Below are 17,774 nucleotides of genomic sequence, written 5' to 3'. Positions count from 1 at the left end.
TTCTTTGTCCAATTAATCAAAATATCTTGGTATATTTAACCTGAATTTTTCACTATTTTTTTCTTCAAGTTGGATAGATTATACAGTCTACAAACAAAATAAATGAAACATAAAAAGGTTCCATGTTTCTTATACTTTTGGCGAAATCTTTGCCCCAATATTCCTCTGTGTTATCGTTACTTACTAGGCGCGAAATTTCTAGCTTCAACATTGTGACGGATGTTATATACGCCTCTCGCAAGTGCTACTGTGATGTTTTTTGGCTCACTTACTACGGTGTTGTTTACCTTTCTTGAACCGTTTGATGATAATTTTCTTCTTGTGCACTAGCAGACATGATGATTTGTGTGATCTTTCAATCTATGAACTCGCGAAAAGAGTTTTCTGTATATTTTTTCAACATTATGAAAACAGTACAATTTATTAAACGTCAGCGTTTATTTGAACAATCATGGTACATGATGAATCCCATTTCAGACCGGACGGCGATTGAACTCGTCCATTTCTGATCCAAACAAAATTTCAGTTGGGTTCTGTTTATGAATCTTCTATATAGATTTTGTTGGCAATTTTCGGCAAATTTGACACAAAGAGAAACGAAAGCAAAGAAATTGAAAGACGGATAGGTATTCTAGAGCGAATCACTTATAAACTTAAAACGGAAAACTAGGACTAGGCAGGCTCATAAGGACATGATTTAAAGGAAATGGTTTATGAATCTTGATATTTTCCACAGACAAACCATTTTTAATCTTACATATTCAGAAAGTATAAAAAATTCACGAAAGATTTAATCAACATAAATTGAATATACTGGAAGATTGTTTTATGACCGATAATGCAACGTGACGTTTCAATGCGTCACAAATTAGAACTTTCAACGCATTGTGTGTGTGTGTGTAAAACTTATCCCATCTCCCACTGGCTGGCAGCGGTTTACAAAAAAGATGTTTGCATGCATTTATATGCATGCATGCAAATAACTTGATTCCAGGATTTGGGCAGGTGCTAGCTCAGATTTTCCGATTACCCATTTCGTATACAGGGTAAACCGTGTTCCGAGGGAAACGTTCCATCAACCAGCCCCGCCTTAATGTAATGTTTGTATCAAATGGATTTTAACATTACATTAAGACTTTCGAGTCCATACATGAGGTAAGAAATCGACACGTATTTAGTATATTTAATTGAATATAATATAATTGATGTTTAAATTAGAATGTGTATAGAAAAATATACCAGTTTTTCTATTTTACCAATAATATACAAAGAACTTCATGCAGTCTTCGACAGTATATCCCTCCATCAGCCTCTCGTTTGCCATACTGCCAATCACACTCATTGGACATACTTGGTCCATCCACTCGCCGAATACTCAGAAGTACACTTCGGAAAATGCATAAAAATCACAGCAGAAAAATGTGACCGTGTTCAAAAGCATGCAAAGTTTGCATATTTTTGTTTCACAGTATGCACCGAAAAACAAAAACACGCAGAGCCCACACATCCCCCACTCCCGTCGCTCACATTCCGCCGCGATTCCCATGCACACCATAGAATACACCTATAGAAAGCACTCAATAAGTAAACAGGCCAAATACGCCCAACGCACAAATTCCACAGAAGAAAGAACGAGAGACAGTGTGTGTATACGCACTTTTCAGTGGGTTCGTCTGTCTCACATTCGCAATGGTTCTTCTCCCACTCTCGTTCGCAGCAACAGTGTTCATACAGAAGTGCTGAGCGGAGAGCGCGGATGTGTATTCGTTCACCCCGCTTGTCTTCTCTCCTGTCCTGACGATGCATCTGCGGGCAGTGATGGCATTTCACCCTAGTGATGCACTGGCGCGTAAGTGTGATGCCTACACAGAGGATACAATGATCACACACCACAGAAAAAAGCAGAACGCGCTTTCTTTCGGAGCTGTATAGACCGATTTCAAGTGTGCGCTGGTGTTGAGGTAGTTGGGTGCGAGATAACAGTGCTCTCTTGCTCTTTAAATTCTCTGTGGCGCGCTCAGATAAAGTCACCACCGCGCGCGCCCCAGAGTCGCTGTGGTGTATTCACTGGCGTGGTTTCACTGGCGTGTATTCACTGGCGTGTGATCTTTGGTTTGTTTTCGTCTTACAAGCGGCATTGCGAGTGAGATTGATTTGATTTGCACAGGTTGTTGCATTGTGTTGTGTGGATGGTGGTAGCTTATTTCAAGCTTATATTATTTTCTACTGAAGATTTCATACAAGTTGCTTGGTAAAGCGAACGAGTTTATAAAGTATTGTTACACTACCTGCAAAACTAAAAGTACTCGGTCCTCGGAGCAAATTGGGAAAACTTTTTACGTATCATCGTATAGAGAGTTTTATAATGACCAGAGGCACCTGATATGCAAACTCGTGTTATAAGTATTATTAGTTTTGTATAACTTAATCCTACAAGTTTAAAACGAAATCTTAGATTTCGTCGACAGACTTGACATATTCAGTAAAATTAGGTATATGCTTGTGACGATAATTAATTTACATACAACATCACAATTGAGCGTACACCCGTTATTCATTTGTTTATTTGTCTATTATTTTGCGTGGAAATCGTTTAAATAGCAGGCGAAAGCGATTGTTTCAAGAGCATAGGAGCTAGGACCGGGATTCTGCGCGTCAATGAGCGAAATAAATTGGCTCAGTTTCGGGGCCAAGAAAAAAGGCCACTAGTGTTCACGCTTATTTTAAATAAACAATGAATCTTGTGTTTCATAAAAGGATGTTATAAATGGGTCAGCAGCAACAATGTTTATTATACGTATTCTAGATTTTTGCGTCAGTTAGTATTTTAGACCGTAATTATAATGCATGGATTCATTGCACGTAATATCAACAGCAAAACAAAGTATTAGGTATCTGGTAGTATCTGTCGGAATCTCTGGCAATCTCTATGAAATTTTCGTATTTTCAAGTAACAAGTAAGGTGTTTCCTCAAGTTTAAACAAGCGATTTTTGTGTGATAAATTATTCCTGATTATAACTTTCTTGAATGAGGTGTTTTATCAAAAAGGTAGTGTTGGGAAAATATCAAAATATCAATGTTCACAACAGAATCTTTTCATCGCCGATTTTCTAATAAAAAGTTCACTGATATAAAACATCGCTACGGAAAAAATCGTCAGTGAACTTCAAGAGTGCCGATGTTTGGGAACATTATTCGGTTCAAGCAAATATCGGAAGAAGAAAACATCGCTTGCGAACTTTTATATCAACGAAAATATAGAAAAAAGTTCGCCTTATGAAAACATCTTGCACGATCTTCGAACAGAGGATTTCCGAGGGATTTTCAAAGATTCCAAAAACCTGTAGATTAATATGATATAAAAAACTACGTTCTATAATATTGCGGCGATAGCTCAATAGGATAAAGCGTCAGGCTACTTCAGTGTCAACGAAGCTTTCTTCAGAAGCCATCGTGTAAAAAAATTCATCAATCGACAGAATTAAAATGGGAAAGAATTAAAATGGTGCTTGAATGGTATGTTGTCAAAATATATATATGGAAAAAAGCAAATTCTGGTATGGTGGCCGGCTCTTAACAACCCGTTGTTTGCATGACCAAGTATGAAAGTTATATATAGCTGAGCTAATGTATCTATAGTTGCATGTCCCATAGGAGCCGTAATTAGCAGTGGCTATATTAATGATACATGGTAATGGTAATGGTACAAGAAGTTTCACATACATAAATTGGTTAATAAACAATCTTAACATTTTTTATCATTTTTGGGATTAAATGCTTTCGTTTAATATATTGACATTGCCCATAGAACTTTTTATCGATTTTTTAGCAGAATTTTCACTCAAACATTCTAGTTCTTTGCACACATACCAAAGATACGTTGAATGATTTCCCATATTTGCAATTAAAATTCTAGGGCAGTTCATAAGACACGTAGAACAACTTTCAACATTCTGCTTTTATTGCACTATATTATTAGTCTAACTAATGCTATCGTTGTTATGCAGTACAAGTGTAGATTTTCAAAAAAATTATATTAGAATTAGAACGAAATATTTTTTTTGTATCGCTACGTCGCTCGAGAATAGCCAAAAAAGCGTAAAATATTTGGCTTTTACTGACCCAAGCATGACTAAAATGCGACTCACACCTTAAGTGCGGAACTATTAAACTATTATGTATTTACGTTGTTAGCATTACTAGAGCATTCGAAATTGATAAATTTTGAGAAGAAAATGGAATATGTTGAGGATAATTAGTATTGTCTGATATAATATTACTAAATATCCATAAAAACTTATTTCATCAGGAATCAAATCCTATATTTCTGTTTATCAGAAAATTTGAATCACCTAATTGGACTAAGAATAAAAATCACGGAAGTGTACTCGATTCGAAGTGTATGCATGAATACTTATAGGTGAATTGATTAATATATGTATAGAATACGAAGTTTACGTTAATTTTTGGGATAAACGTAGATCGTATTCCTTTTTCGGATCGAAATGAAAACAAAAGCACATCCTCACGTCACGAAATCAACTGTAGGTTCAAGGTTTACACAAGAAGATTTTTATTCGGTGAGGTCATAAACATCCTCTGATACATAAACTTAATATTATAAGTTTTACAAATTATAAAATCACGGTAAACAGATAAACGTTCTTTGGAACAATTTAGTATGTACTGCAAAGACGGTGGATTTGCCATTTTGAACTTCTCTGCTATACTCGTACCCGAACATGTTAGGTTTTAATTTTAATTCTCTCTCTTATTATTCCATCGCATGGAAATTATAGAGAAAACCAGCTAATTTATGTAAATGATGGCACAGAAGAAAAATGCCGTCAAAAGATTCCAGAACTAATCATTGAGGGGTTACACCACTATAGAGCACAAAAAATAGGCATATTTCGGGAATTTATCTTGACGCAATAATGAGATGAATCGAGATCTTGTTTAACTTTCCGACAGTGCACGCTGCTCTGAAAATCTAGCGAACACGTCTTAAAGCATCAGCGGCTGCTCGTTCAGTGGGCCATAAGCGCGACTTCCAGAGGGTTAATGAGATATATAACATTACTTTATTGCAAAAAAATGATTTATTCGAGTAATTTCGTCACGAGATGGCGGCTGTGCAGCACTTTTCCGTCGGGGAGTTTTTTTGGAAGCGGTCCACGGCCGGAACTCTATGTCCCGTAATTTTTGATCCAGAGCCAAAAACCAAAGCTTTTTAAACTTCTTAGAACGACTGCAAGCAGCATACGTAAGATTTTTTCTATGTCTTGATTTTTCGCGAAATGGCACATTTTTTAGTCGAAAAACGCTGAAAATGTGTTAAAAATCGACACAAAATTTGCTTATTAAAAAATTATGCAATGAAAAAATTAAATCCCACGTACATCGCTGGAGAAAGTAATCTTGAACATGCTGTAAAAATTTTAGGCTCATCAAAAATCATTTGTTTGAGTTACATTTCCGGCCAGATCAAAAAAAATTATTTCGACAAAAACACGGTTAACGTTTTCAGTATACTCGAGGTATACATAAGAGGCGTTGCGAAAAATTTTGAATATTTATTTTTTGTTTTCGCGATTCATTTTTTGGAATATCATTTTCAGCATCCTAAAGCACCAGTAAACAAAATTCAATCAATAAATAAAAATTAAATGTTTTAAAAAATCTACAGTGTTGTAACCCCTTGAAAGCACTGTACCGGTCAAATAGAAGCGCTTCTAAATTGGCACGTCATTATTTTTAATAACGCGCTACAGAAAAAAAACAAGTAACAATGTGAATTCTCGTGAACGTTATCTTGTTTTATGTGGACTTTATATCGGAAAAGTTGGACATCGGATAAGCCTCTCCTCGCGTGAGTGAGAGAGAATTACAATACCAGCGTAATAATCGAAAACGTGTGTAATACCAGGACATTACTTGTAATGGATCACTTTACTTTTTGGCGTCGCCAAATTCGCAATCAAAATAAGTTAAATTATCATTGAGTTATTCAGTCGAACAAAAAATAGGCCGTTCCTAATGTGGATGTACAAATCCCGTCTTACATCTGTTATACGATTAATCTGATACTACAGATCATTATAAAACTTTGTTTATACCAGCCGATACATTGATACGTAAAACGTTTTCCTTGTTTGCCCCTAGGCTCGAATACTTCAGGTTTCCCACGGTAGTGTAACAACACTCTATAATCTCGCAAGCTTTAGCAAGCAACTATGAAATCCTCAGTAGAAAATATATAAGCTTGAAATAAGCCCCCGCCATCAACACAACACAACGAAACAACCTGTGCAAATTAAATCAATCTCACCCGCAATGCCTCTTGTAAGACGAAAACAAACCAAAGATCACACGCCAGTGAAACCACGCCAGTGAATACACCACAGCGACACTGGGGCGCGCGCGGTGGCGAATTTATCTGAGCGCGCCACAGAGAATTTCAAGAGCTCTTCTCCACACTCTAGATCGTTCCAGTGTTGGGTATATGAAAATTTTCCTCTGCCATCAACGTGCGCTTACACATATCAAATACGGTGGTGTATATGAACGAAAGAGAAGCGTTCTCGTTTTGCTTGCCAGAGTGCGGGGAGTAATTTCAATTTCTCTTTACTGCACAGAGGATAGGGACATCGCTGTCTGCGGGGAAGTGAAACCTTCGAAGAACGCTTTTTCGATTCCTCTCACTTCAGGAATCTACTTCCTTCGACGTATTCCATGATATCCGACTGTCCGACGAGCCTCCCGAAATGACAGCAAACGCAACGTCCCGCAACAATTTTTCACTTCAGACGCGACCAACCGATCCGGTGATCACGATGGGAGTCTAGCAGAACAGCTCAACAACACATTCTGTATTCAGTTCGCTCCAAATCGTAGATCAATTAGAACTTTCAACGTATTTTTATAAAAGTCGAGATATCTTCTCTATAAGATTTTTTTTATCAAGTACCAATCTTCTACGATGTATTTCTAAAAAACATACGAGTAATTAGGTGTCAATAAATATATTTTTTTGTTTTATTTCTAACCATCTTTTAACTTACGTAACGTTACAACGCTCCTTTATTAGAAAAGCGATATCTCATAACGCCACGAAAATCTTCAGCTTTTCTATAACTCTGTAAGTCACGCTGATTCTATTGTTTTGAGTAAAATTTTAAATATTTATCACATTGAGCGATTTTAATGGTAATATACTCGATTAAACATATGGCCAAGGATTCTGTCAGTCAGATTACAAGTTTACGCGTATTTCATAAGATTAGCCAAATACTATAAAATTATATTGTATAACAATTACGCATTATTAAGGTCACTAAATCGCACATTTTTTCTACAGAAAGTTATTTTCTATCATGAACGTTTTCCGCTTTATTGTCATTTTGATACGTCTGTCACCTTACGCAATCTTCGCAGTGAGCTTGGAGGTTGCTCGATTAAATTGAAAAAATCTGTTCCGTTGGCCCCCAAATTTGCATGAACACAGTTGTAAGTTGAAGCTTGGAAAACAAATAAGATTGTAAAATATAGTTTTCCTGAAGAAAAACTTTTTTTTCGATTTTATGGAGTATTCTCAATGATCTGTTACGTTACAACCAGAATCTGTCATGTTACAGTTGTGTATTTTTATTGAATCAAGGGTATCGAGACAGTCGTACACACATCATTCTTGATCTAGGGACTGAGTATTAAAGGGAAATTTCATGATCTTTTTTAAACATGTTGGTTTCGATGCACAAACGTAAATAACTTATAAAAAGGTCGTAACACGTTATGTCGAAAGAAATTCTAAAATAACTTGAAAATATCTCCATTTTGAAGGACAATTTTTCAGGAGCATTTTGAATTAAAAAAAACTTTTTGTAATGCATTCTATAACTAAATTATTTAAAGGAAAAAAAAATAAAATAAAAAATTTAAAGAAATATGTTTCAATTTTTTGTAATAAAATCTGTTATTGGTATTTTCTCTACCGTTTGGTTTTTACGAGTAACTTATTCAAATGGCGTATTTTCACTACTAGATATTTTTGTTGAAAAAAAGCAAAATATTCCGAAAATTTTTCTTAAGAGCATTTTGCTTCGAAATGATATTTAGTATTAATATTGTATAAGAAAATTATATTTATGACTCGCATATACTAAGAAATATAGAAGCATACTTAAAGCCGTTGTTAAAATTGCTTTCTAACTAATAACTTCCTAATAATGCAATTACAGTTTATTATATTTTAGGCTTGCGTTAACAAAAAAATCATTGTTTTTTGTAATTGTATTTTCAACATTTGTTTTGTTCCTTTTTGGAAAAAATTTCCAATAAATTTTCACATAGAAGAATTAATTCCCTAGAAGTCGTTATCATATACTGCCCATAAAAGCATAAGAGTCCCATATTGAAAAACAGCAAGCCAAGAAAAGCGCTGTTCAAGATTTACATTTTCATTGAGTCTTATGGATGGGACAACCATGGGTTTGGTTTTGGTATTTTTTCGATATTTTCTAAACAAACGTGCTAATCTTAATCGTGCTTCGGTAATTAGTGGTGATACAGAATACAAACTAACAGATAACTAATTTTCGACGAAAATCCATATGGGGCTCTTATGTTTTATGGGCAGTATAGTTTTGCTGTACAAATGGCGATTTTCGAACAGTATATTTTGAAAGTAGTACATTAAATATATCATACGCCCTTTTTAAATATTACTCTTGAATAAAAATTGTTTGTTTAACAATACAAAATACTTAGTCTCCCATTCAAATGAAACGTAAAAAGTTTCATCAGAATCGGAGATGGTCACCATTTTTGAAGTAATAGAATCGATCCTGATGGAATTGCTTTACAGCAGAAAACATCTGTCATTTTATATAAAATCAACTGCGTTTTCTCTAAAATGAATAAAACTTTAAGGTTTTCACAATTCAGTTTCAAAAAGTAGACTCAAAGTATAATTTTCATCTCAAATTTTCAAGCAATATCATCAAATTTAAATTGGCCTTGGAAAAGCAGGTTTTATAACATATTTCACACACAAAAATAAACTGGTAGTATTGCTTTGTTGAATTTGGTAAGGAAAAATGTTCCCGATCCGAGTTTATAGTATGATATTTGCATTGTTGGGCTTAAGCAAATCGATTTATATGACAAAGCGAGCACAATTGAAGCGCCAGACAATCGATAGTGCTTGGTACACTGAAATATTGTATATATTATAGTTGCCAATATTCAGGGAAAATGAACACGGCGCTTCGCTGCAATGTTACGAAAGGATGTGTTACATTCAGTCGTCGATTCGACGAGATTTGAAATGAACCGCAGGCAATTTGATAATATAGCTGCTTCGACGATGTATTTGGGCTTGTAACGAAAGAATTGATTGGTTACTGACTGACAACACGTGCAACTACAACGGAGGTTGCGGACAACCTTATAGCAGGCGTCTCGTCGACGATAGCGATGTGTGGAATGGTTGATTGCTGGGAGGAAAGAAGTATTCAGGAAACGAATTGAAATTCATGCCTAAATACTAACCCGAGCACAAAGTTCGAAAAATCCCTCACAACTTTCCAACGCATGTCCTGGACTACGTTGCTGTTAGCGCGATTTCTCAACAAGTTAAAAAACTTCAAGAGGGAGTACGAATCCCCATGACTCTCCCCCTGGGTTCGCCACTGAGTGTGTTGATCACAATAAAGTCATTTTAAGAAAAAAATTCGCTTTCATTTTGAATTCTTTTATCCCAGATTGAGCCAGTTTCAAAAACATGTGAATGGGCGATCTAGTGACTCAATATTTAAAATTTTTCATTTTTACTGGAATTAAGTAGAATTTCATTCGCATTCCGTCAGCTACACAAAAAAGCCTTCCATCAACTGCGTGGGTTCGAAAATTGTTTTGACGGCCGACTCGCGCTCTTGAAACCAAATGCTGTATGTGTACGACAAGCAGCGTTTTCCCAGCCGTTGGTTGACCTAGTACCGCTTCCACAATAGGGATGTACTGTTTCTCTTTTTTTGGGATTTACCAACCGTTCGTGAGCCATCGCCTGAGTCAGTAAACAAAAATATTTTTACTTCCTGTCCGCTGGTACATGAATATAGAACGATGATTTCCAGAATAAGATATTTGGGATTTTTGACAACGTCGAAAGCAGAATACTTGAATTTGTTGATGAATGGAACAACCTCTGCCGTATACTACAAATTGACGTAGCTAACGTATTCATCACTATTACAACTCAATAATGATTCACTCCGAGCCACCAGAAATAACCAGTGCCAGAAACTTTATGTGACCAATATAGAAAAAAAAAGATGCGTGCTTTTTGTAAACCGGTTTTTGAACTAACTACTGTGAACTAGTACGATCCAGAGTGAAATGCAGTGGGATATTTGTGATGAAGAACTTAATAATGACAACACTACTCATAGACTCATTGAAGTGTTTGGGAGCGTTGACAGTCATTGACACCGCCACAACGCAGTGGGTGGCATGGAAAGGAAAGTGATGATGCATTGGTTAACGACAAGTAATATACTTGTCAGAAAATGTTTCTGAACATCCCCTAATATAAGAAAGGGTATACAATTGCTCTAAATCGCGATCATGGATCATCAAAATGGAAATATATAACTTTAAACTTCTGCTCAAGTCGAATCAGGTATAAGTATAAATACCAAAATGTGATCTAAACAATACGACACTTCGCAGTCAATAATTTTAGAGTACTGAAAGGGGAAAGCATGAAAAGGTTTTAACGGGCTAAAAACATCAAAAACTGCTTTAAGTGATTTAGAGTAATTGTTGCTTACTTTGGCGAAAATATTTCAACCCTAACTTTATTATGTTGGATGACGAAAAGTACTTCATTTGTCTAATAAATACAGACACTCCCACTAACAGATTATATACCGATCAAAAAACTTCCTTGCGGTTCCGATAGCATAAGTCATTAAGGGACTTTACGCTTGTTCGGACACGCTGCAGACTCAGGTGATTCGCATTTAATGCCAAAATATTCTGACCCCTGCGTTGTAGAAGACAAAAGGTTAAATCGCCGGGAATCTCTAATCTTGCTCATACGACCTTATTCCACGCTTTTCTAAACTTTCTTCCTTCAACTTCTTGCTCTTCCTTGAGTACTATGGCTCACAATCCTGAAAAATATTTCACACCTTCCAGTCCCTTGCTAATTAAATATCGTTACAATATAACAAAGTCTCAAGATAAGGCTAAGTATGTCAGAAAAAGCTGAATTTGAACCTGAAATATTAGCTATTTCTGAAGCTGAACTATATTCAAACAAGCAAGGGTCTTACCGAAGACTCCATATCAAGAAGACTGGCAACTCTGTCCAGAATCCGGAGACAGTAACAGCAACGCCACTTGCGGGTAAAGGTGGTACTTTCCATAGTGATACACACACACATATACATTTTTACATTAAGCTTCCTCCCTTCTTCCAATAGAGGCGCTGTAACCTCTGTCGCTTCTCGTTTGTATGGGGAAAGGAAAGAGATATCAGTCTTCTTAATATGTAGTCTTCGGTTTTACCCTTTCTTATCACTCCACCGCCTTTTTTTTGTTTTTGCTCTTCTCCGCTGCTATAATAACTCATGATCTTCTTCCTAAAATATAGCTGACAAACATTTATTCGCAAAAAACACCTCTTTACTATCCGTGCCTACAAACACGCGTAGAGTCCTAAAATGACACATAATGTGCATGATGATTTCGTTTGAACGAAATATTTTCTTTGGGTCATTTTGTCGAGCAAGGTCCGAAGTGAAAAATACACCAGCCTCGAGACGCTGAAGAAAGCCCGTGAGTGGGCATAAATACCGGCAAGTCACATTTGGGCAGCTTGCGATACGTGTTAGACCGTCGCAAGGACATAGTCAAGGTAAAAGGTTATTATATCTAGCAAAAGTAAATTGATTCTGAATTTTTGATTATTTTCACACATTTTGTACTTTGAAGTAAATAAAAATAACTTTCCAAATCGAATTTATGACACTTCGAGTGCCGGAGCCTGTACGTACACTCAACCGCTATCGTCTAGCTGGCGATTGCGCTGATTGAGTGTATTTCGTGATGATTCATCACAGTCTCTAGTGACTATTAACATTATTCATGCTTCGGTGGTTGAACGCTGTATGTAATGTAATTGATTTGTTTTGGTGGAAAAACCTTCTATGATTGAGCCATGTGGCTGTTGGAAATTAAATTTCCAGATAAAACTGAGCATAATTAAACTTAGTTGTGACTTTGATCAGGATTCAGGACACCATTCAACAATTGTAGAACAAAAAAATATTTAGGATAGGATCGTCAACAGCACATCTTTCGTATGCCTTTTTAATGTGTTTGAAATAATATTGGTCAGATTTAGAGATCTGAGCACTAATTTGTTGAATCTATTTTTTTTTCTTTTTTCCCTGTTTTGAATCTAATTGTTGGGAAGTTTATGCAAAATATTATGTAAAAAGAGACAGGAAATATTATTGCACTGTCCTCATTGGGATCGAATATCAATTCGTACACTTTAACACAATGGCATTGCGTCAATAGTGATACTGCTTTTAATAAAGAACTAGACCTTTATTTTATAGATATTAGGACACTTAAAATATCCTAGAGAGATTAATGTATATAGGCTTTGAATGGAATTGTCGATTTTTTTCTTTCTAAATGTTTTGATGTCGCGATGATACGCTTGTTGGACGCTCATAGGTCTGTTATACAGCTGAAATATCTTATAACTTTTCATTTTGAAAGATGTAAAAATTACGTTAAAATTGGACCTCAAATACGACCAACAATCGTATTATTTCAGAAAAGGCAGCATACTTTCTATCAGTTATGTAAATTTCCTGGTTGATGGGACACGGTTGCAATATCGCTTTTCGGGCCACAGGTACAGATAGCTTTCCAAACCAGATATTTCATAGCTAATTTCGAAATTTTTGACTGCTTGAATGTGTTTACCACCATCTCCCTTCCAGTTGTCGTATGAAACATTTGCTCAGGAAACTGTTTGAAGTCCACATTGGCGTAGGTTTCGTCGTACAGTATCACGCGCACGAACGTTGTCAGCGTTTTCGCATACAGCTTCCAGAATCGTTTTTGGCTGTCTTATTATTATCTCTCAACAATTCGGCAGTCCACCTCGTTGTTCAGATTAATGCATGGTTGTACACGATACTCCCAACTTGTTTGCGACATCTCAGACGTGGGGGTTTTGAATACATGTTTTTTTTAAAGTTGCACCAATATTTCATAGTTTATTTTGCTTTGAAAATATTCAGAATTATTTGGGAAAGATTGTGTAGAAAATTCAGAGTGGATTTCGATATAGTTTCGAAAAAATCGTTCCCAGAGGCAGTTTTTTATGTTATTTTCTATTTGATTATATTGTTTTGTTTGCATTACATTTCTAATTTAGTATATTGGGTGTTCAGCCACAAGTGGTGACTTTTCATCCCTATTGTTTACATGATTCAGTTAATAATTATTGAGTTATAATATGCTTTCGCAGTTAAGTATTTTTTTTCAGTAGGAGCTAAACAAATCTTATAAACTAACTTATAAACTATAAAGAGAGCTAATCGTTGCAATTGAAGATTGCAATGATTTTTGTCGGAAGTTGCTTATAATACTGTTCGTCATAATTTCTAATGTTTCTATGTTTGCGAGTCTGTGCAACTCATTTGTGCTAAACCAGGGAGGACGCTTCAAAATCATTTTCAGAAGTTTATTCTGAATCCTTTGAAGCGTTTTCTTCCTAGTAGCACAACAACTTGCCCTGATTGGAACTGCATATAGCATTGCCGGTCTAAATATTTGTTTATAAATTAATAGTTTGTTCTTTAGGCAGAGCCTAGAATTCCTATTTATAAGAGGGTATAAACATTTTATATATTTGTTGCATTTTGTTTGGATTCCTTCAATGTGATCCTTAAAAGTGAGTTTTTTTATCGTAAATCAAACCCAAGTATTTAACTTGATCTGACCACGTTAAATTCAAACCATCTGTTGAATATAATACCAACTGGAGCTCTCGAAAGACTGTTGACATACACGTAAGATTTCCAAGCATAGATATAAGTTACTCATAAGAAATATATAGTTTTAAAAATCGTCTGTACGGTGTATACCGAAGATATGAAAATAAAATAAAATAAAAAAAAATAACAATATGGTTATTATTTGGTTTAAGAGAAGAAGCTCTTGGCTTATGCGGAAACACAATCAATTGTGTTTTTGCCGTATTAGTGGAAATTTTCCATTTTTTCAGGTAATCACTGAAAATATTCAAGCTTCGTTGCAGTCGACTGCGAATAATACGAAGACTCCTCCCAGTGGCTGAGATGCTAGTATCATCACAGAAAAGTGACTTTTTACAGCCTGTAGGTAGATTTGGAAGATCAGAGGTGAAAATATTGTATAGTATTGGTGCGACGCTTGATCCTTGAGGGACGCCTGCTTTAACGGGTAGCTTATTAGATTTACAATTCTGATAAGAAACCTGTAGGGTACGGTTAGTAAGATATTTTTTAATTATCTTTATTATGTAAATTGGAAAATTGAAATCCCACATTTTGGCAATTAAACCTTTGTGCCAAACACTATCGAAAGCTTTTTCGATGTCTAGAAGAGCAACTCCAGTGGAATAGCCCTCTGAGATATTTGCCTTTATCATGTTAGTTACTTTCACAAGTTGATGAGTAGTTGAATGTCCAATACGAAATCCAAACTGCTCAGGAATAAAAATAGAATTCTCATTGATATGTGACATCATTCTAGTTAGGATGATTTTTTCAAATAATTTACTATTAGAAGAGAGCAAACTAATTAGTCGATAGCTAGATGCTTCAGCTGGGTTTTTATCTGGCTTCAAAATAGGAATAATCTTGGCATTTTTCCATCTTTCAGGGAAGGAAGCTAATTCAAAACATTTGTTGAATATTTTGACCAAGTATCTCATGGTGATTTCGGGAAGGTATTTAAGAAGAATGTTGAAAATTCCATCATAACCTGGAGCTTTCATATTTTTTTACTTTTTCATGATGGATTTGATCTCATCATATCGTCTAGAGACAATACTTGACGTTTTCATATTTTTGTAAGACTTCGGTTTCAATAGGACTCACAACGTTGAGATTAAAATTATGGACGCTTTCAAACTGCTGAGCAAGTTTTTGAGCTTTTTCTTCGTTTGTAAGAAGTATGTGGTCACCTTCCTTTAAAGCTGGAATTGGTTTCTGAGGTTTCTTAAGAACCTTAGAAAGTTTCCAGAAAGGTTTAGAATTTGGCTTGATTTGTTCAACCTCTTTCGCAAAATTTTCATTTCTTAAGAGTGTGAATCAGAAGTTGAAGATCATCGTCAATAATAGGAGTATTAAATTTTTTCTGTGTTGTTGGTACTGATAAATTTCTAGCATCAACTATACTGCCCATGATCACAAATCTGTCCCATAAAGATAGGTAATCCCATAGAAAATGGGACAAATGTGCGATCATGGGTAGTATAGATATACTTAAATTTTGTAATGCCGTATCAATGTCAGCTTTATTTTGTAAATCAAGGTCATGATTAAAATTATTCTCAATATAAGTTTTGTACCTTTCCCAATTCGCTTTGTGATAATTGAACACTGAGCTAATGGGATTGGAAACAGCTTCTTGAGAAAGTGAGAAAGTTACTGGAAGATGATCAGAATCAAAGTCAGCATGTGTAATCAATTCACTACAAAGGTGACTTTGATCTGTGAAAACCAAATCAATTGTAAAAAGTAGTTTACCGTTGGAATTGCTTTAAGCATTATTCCTGGCTCGGTGTTTGGCGTTAAAATCACCGATTATGAAGAATTTCGACCGATTTCTTGTAAGTTTTTGTAAGTCTCCTTTCAAGAAATTTAAATTAAAAATTTGCTCGCCAGTGCACTGAAAAGGCAAATAGGCTGCGGCAATAAAAATGATACCAAGATCAGTTTCAACTTCGATACCCAAACTCTCGATCACCTTGGTGTCAAGAGATGGCGTAACGGAATGTTTGATCCTGCGATTAACCGCTATTGCGATTCCTCCGCCGAATCCAACAATTCGATCAAATCGATGAATAACAAAATTAGAGTTACTCTTCAATTTAATATTTGGTTTTAAAAAAGTTTCGGTCACAACGGCTATATGCACATTATGTATCCTCAAGAAGTTGAAAAATTCGCCTTCGCACGTTTTTAATGAACGAGCATTCCAATTTAATAAATTTAAATGATTATTTGAAGTCATTGTTAAACTTTAATTTCATTACAATTTTGTTAGCAAATTCCCACCCCGCTTGAAAGGCTTCAAACATGGACGTAGAATTTAACATGGCAATCATCATGGGTAACATAGCCTCTTGTAGGTATTTTAATTTTTCTTCCGTTACGCTACCAAGATCCATTGGACTAAAGGAAGCGTTGGGTGCAAACGAGATTGAGGGCGTGGTAGGTGTAGCCGTTATTTTGGCATTTCTACCTGCCACTGAAGCATAAGATGACACACCATTGTAGGATGGTGTGACGGAGGTAGAAGAAGTTGTTAATCTATTTTGAATCGGATTAACACGTTTGGGCGTGTTTTCTTGAAGTGTACCTGAAGAAGTAGGTACATTTTTTATTTGTTGTTTTTGTTGTCTAGAACGAGAATTTATAATTTTTTCTCGAACAGGACAACCCCAGAAATTCGATTTATGATTTTCGCTACAATTAGCGCATTTGAAACTTTATGTGGTTTTTTTCACCGGACAAGTATCTTTCGTGTGCGATTTATCACCACAGATCATACATTTGGAATCCAAATGACAATTTTTTGTGCCTTGCCATCTACGACACTGGGTCAGATTTTGAATTCTGCCCCCATGTCGTCTATAATGTTCCCACTTTACTCGCACGTGGAACATAAAACGTGCTTTTTCAAATACTTTCAAATTATTAACCTCATTTCGGTTAAAATGAATTAAATATAGCTCCTGGATAATTCCAGAGCGTACTGGCGTGTGATCGCCGGTAGCCTTTCTCTTCATAAGAATAACTTGTGAAGGAGAAAAGTCAAGTAAATTTTTCAATTCCTTGGATATTTCATCCAAACTTTGACCTTGAGGTAGCCCTTTCAAGACAGCCTTGAATGGTCTATCTGTCTTAAAATCATATGAATAAAATGTATATAACTTCTCCGTAAGATGCTGGAGTAGTCGTTTATGGCCAATCAATTCCTCCGCTGTAACTCGACATTCTCCTCTTCGGCCAATCTGAAAAGAGACTTTTACGTCCGGAAGAAACGTCGAAAGCTCAGTTCGAAAGGCTTTGAAGTCGGAGATAATCACTGTTATAGGCGGAGGTGATTGCGTTTTCTTCTCATTGGCATTATGCGCAATGCGAGGAAATTTAGAAATTTCATCAGCTTCACATTCGGATAAAACACCGAATGAGTTGCTGCAGTCAATTGAATTTTCAGGTGGAGAAGATACCCTTTTCCGTTTAGCTTTAATTTTTGGCACACGGCCTTTCTGGGAGGACCCAGGCATGTTGGAAGAATGAACTATTTCTTTAGGCTGAATTGAATCGAAAATCGATCGAAAATATAGGTAGCCTTGAGAAAGACTGTTGCTGTTGAAAAACTCTAGGTAAACCAGGAGCTATCAAGATTTGTGATCGGTTCGAACGAAGGTTCAAGCCGGTATGTTCCCAGAGGCAGTTATTGTCTATTA

Source organism: Topomyia yanbarensis, unplaced genomic scaffold (assembly GCF_030247195.1).
Source record: "Topomyia yanbarensis strain Yona2022 unplaced genomic scaffold, ASM3024719v1 HiC_scaffold_8, whole genome shotgun sequence".
Taxonomy (NCBI): domain Eukaryota; kingdom Metazoa; phylum Arthropoda; class Insecta; order Diptera; family Culicidae; genus Topomyia; species Topomyia yanbarensis.
The sequence above is the reverse complement of the archived record's forward strand: the minus strand, read 5'-3'. Positions refer to the sequence as shown.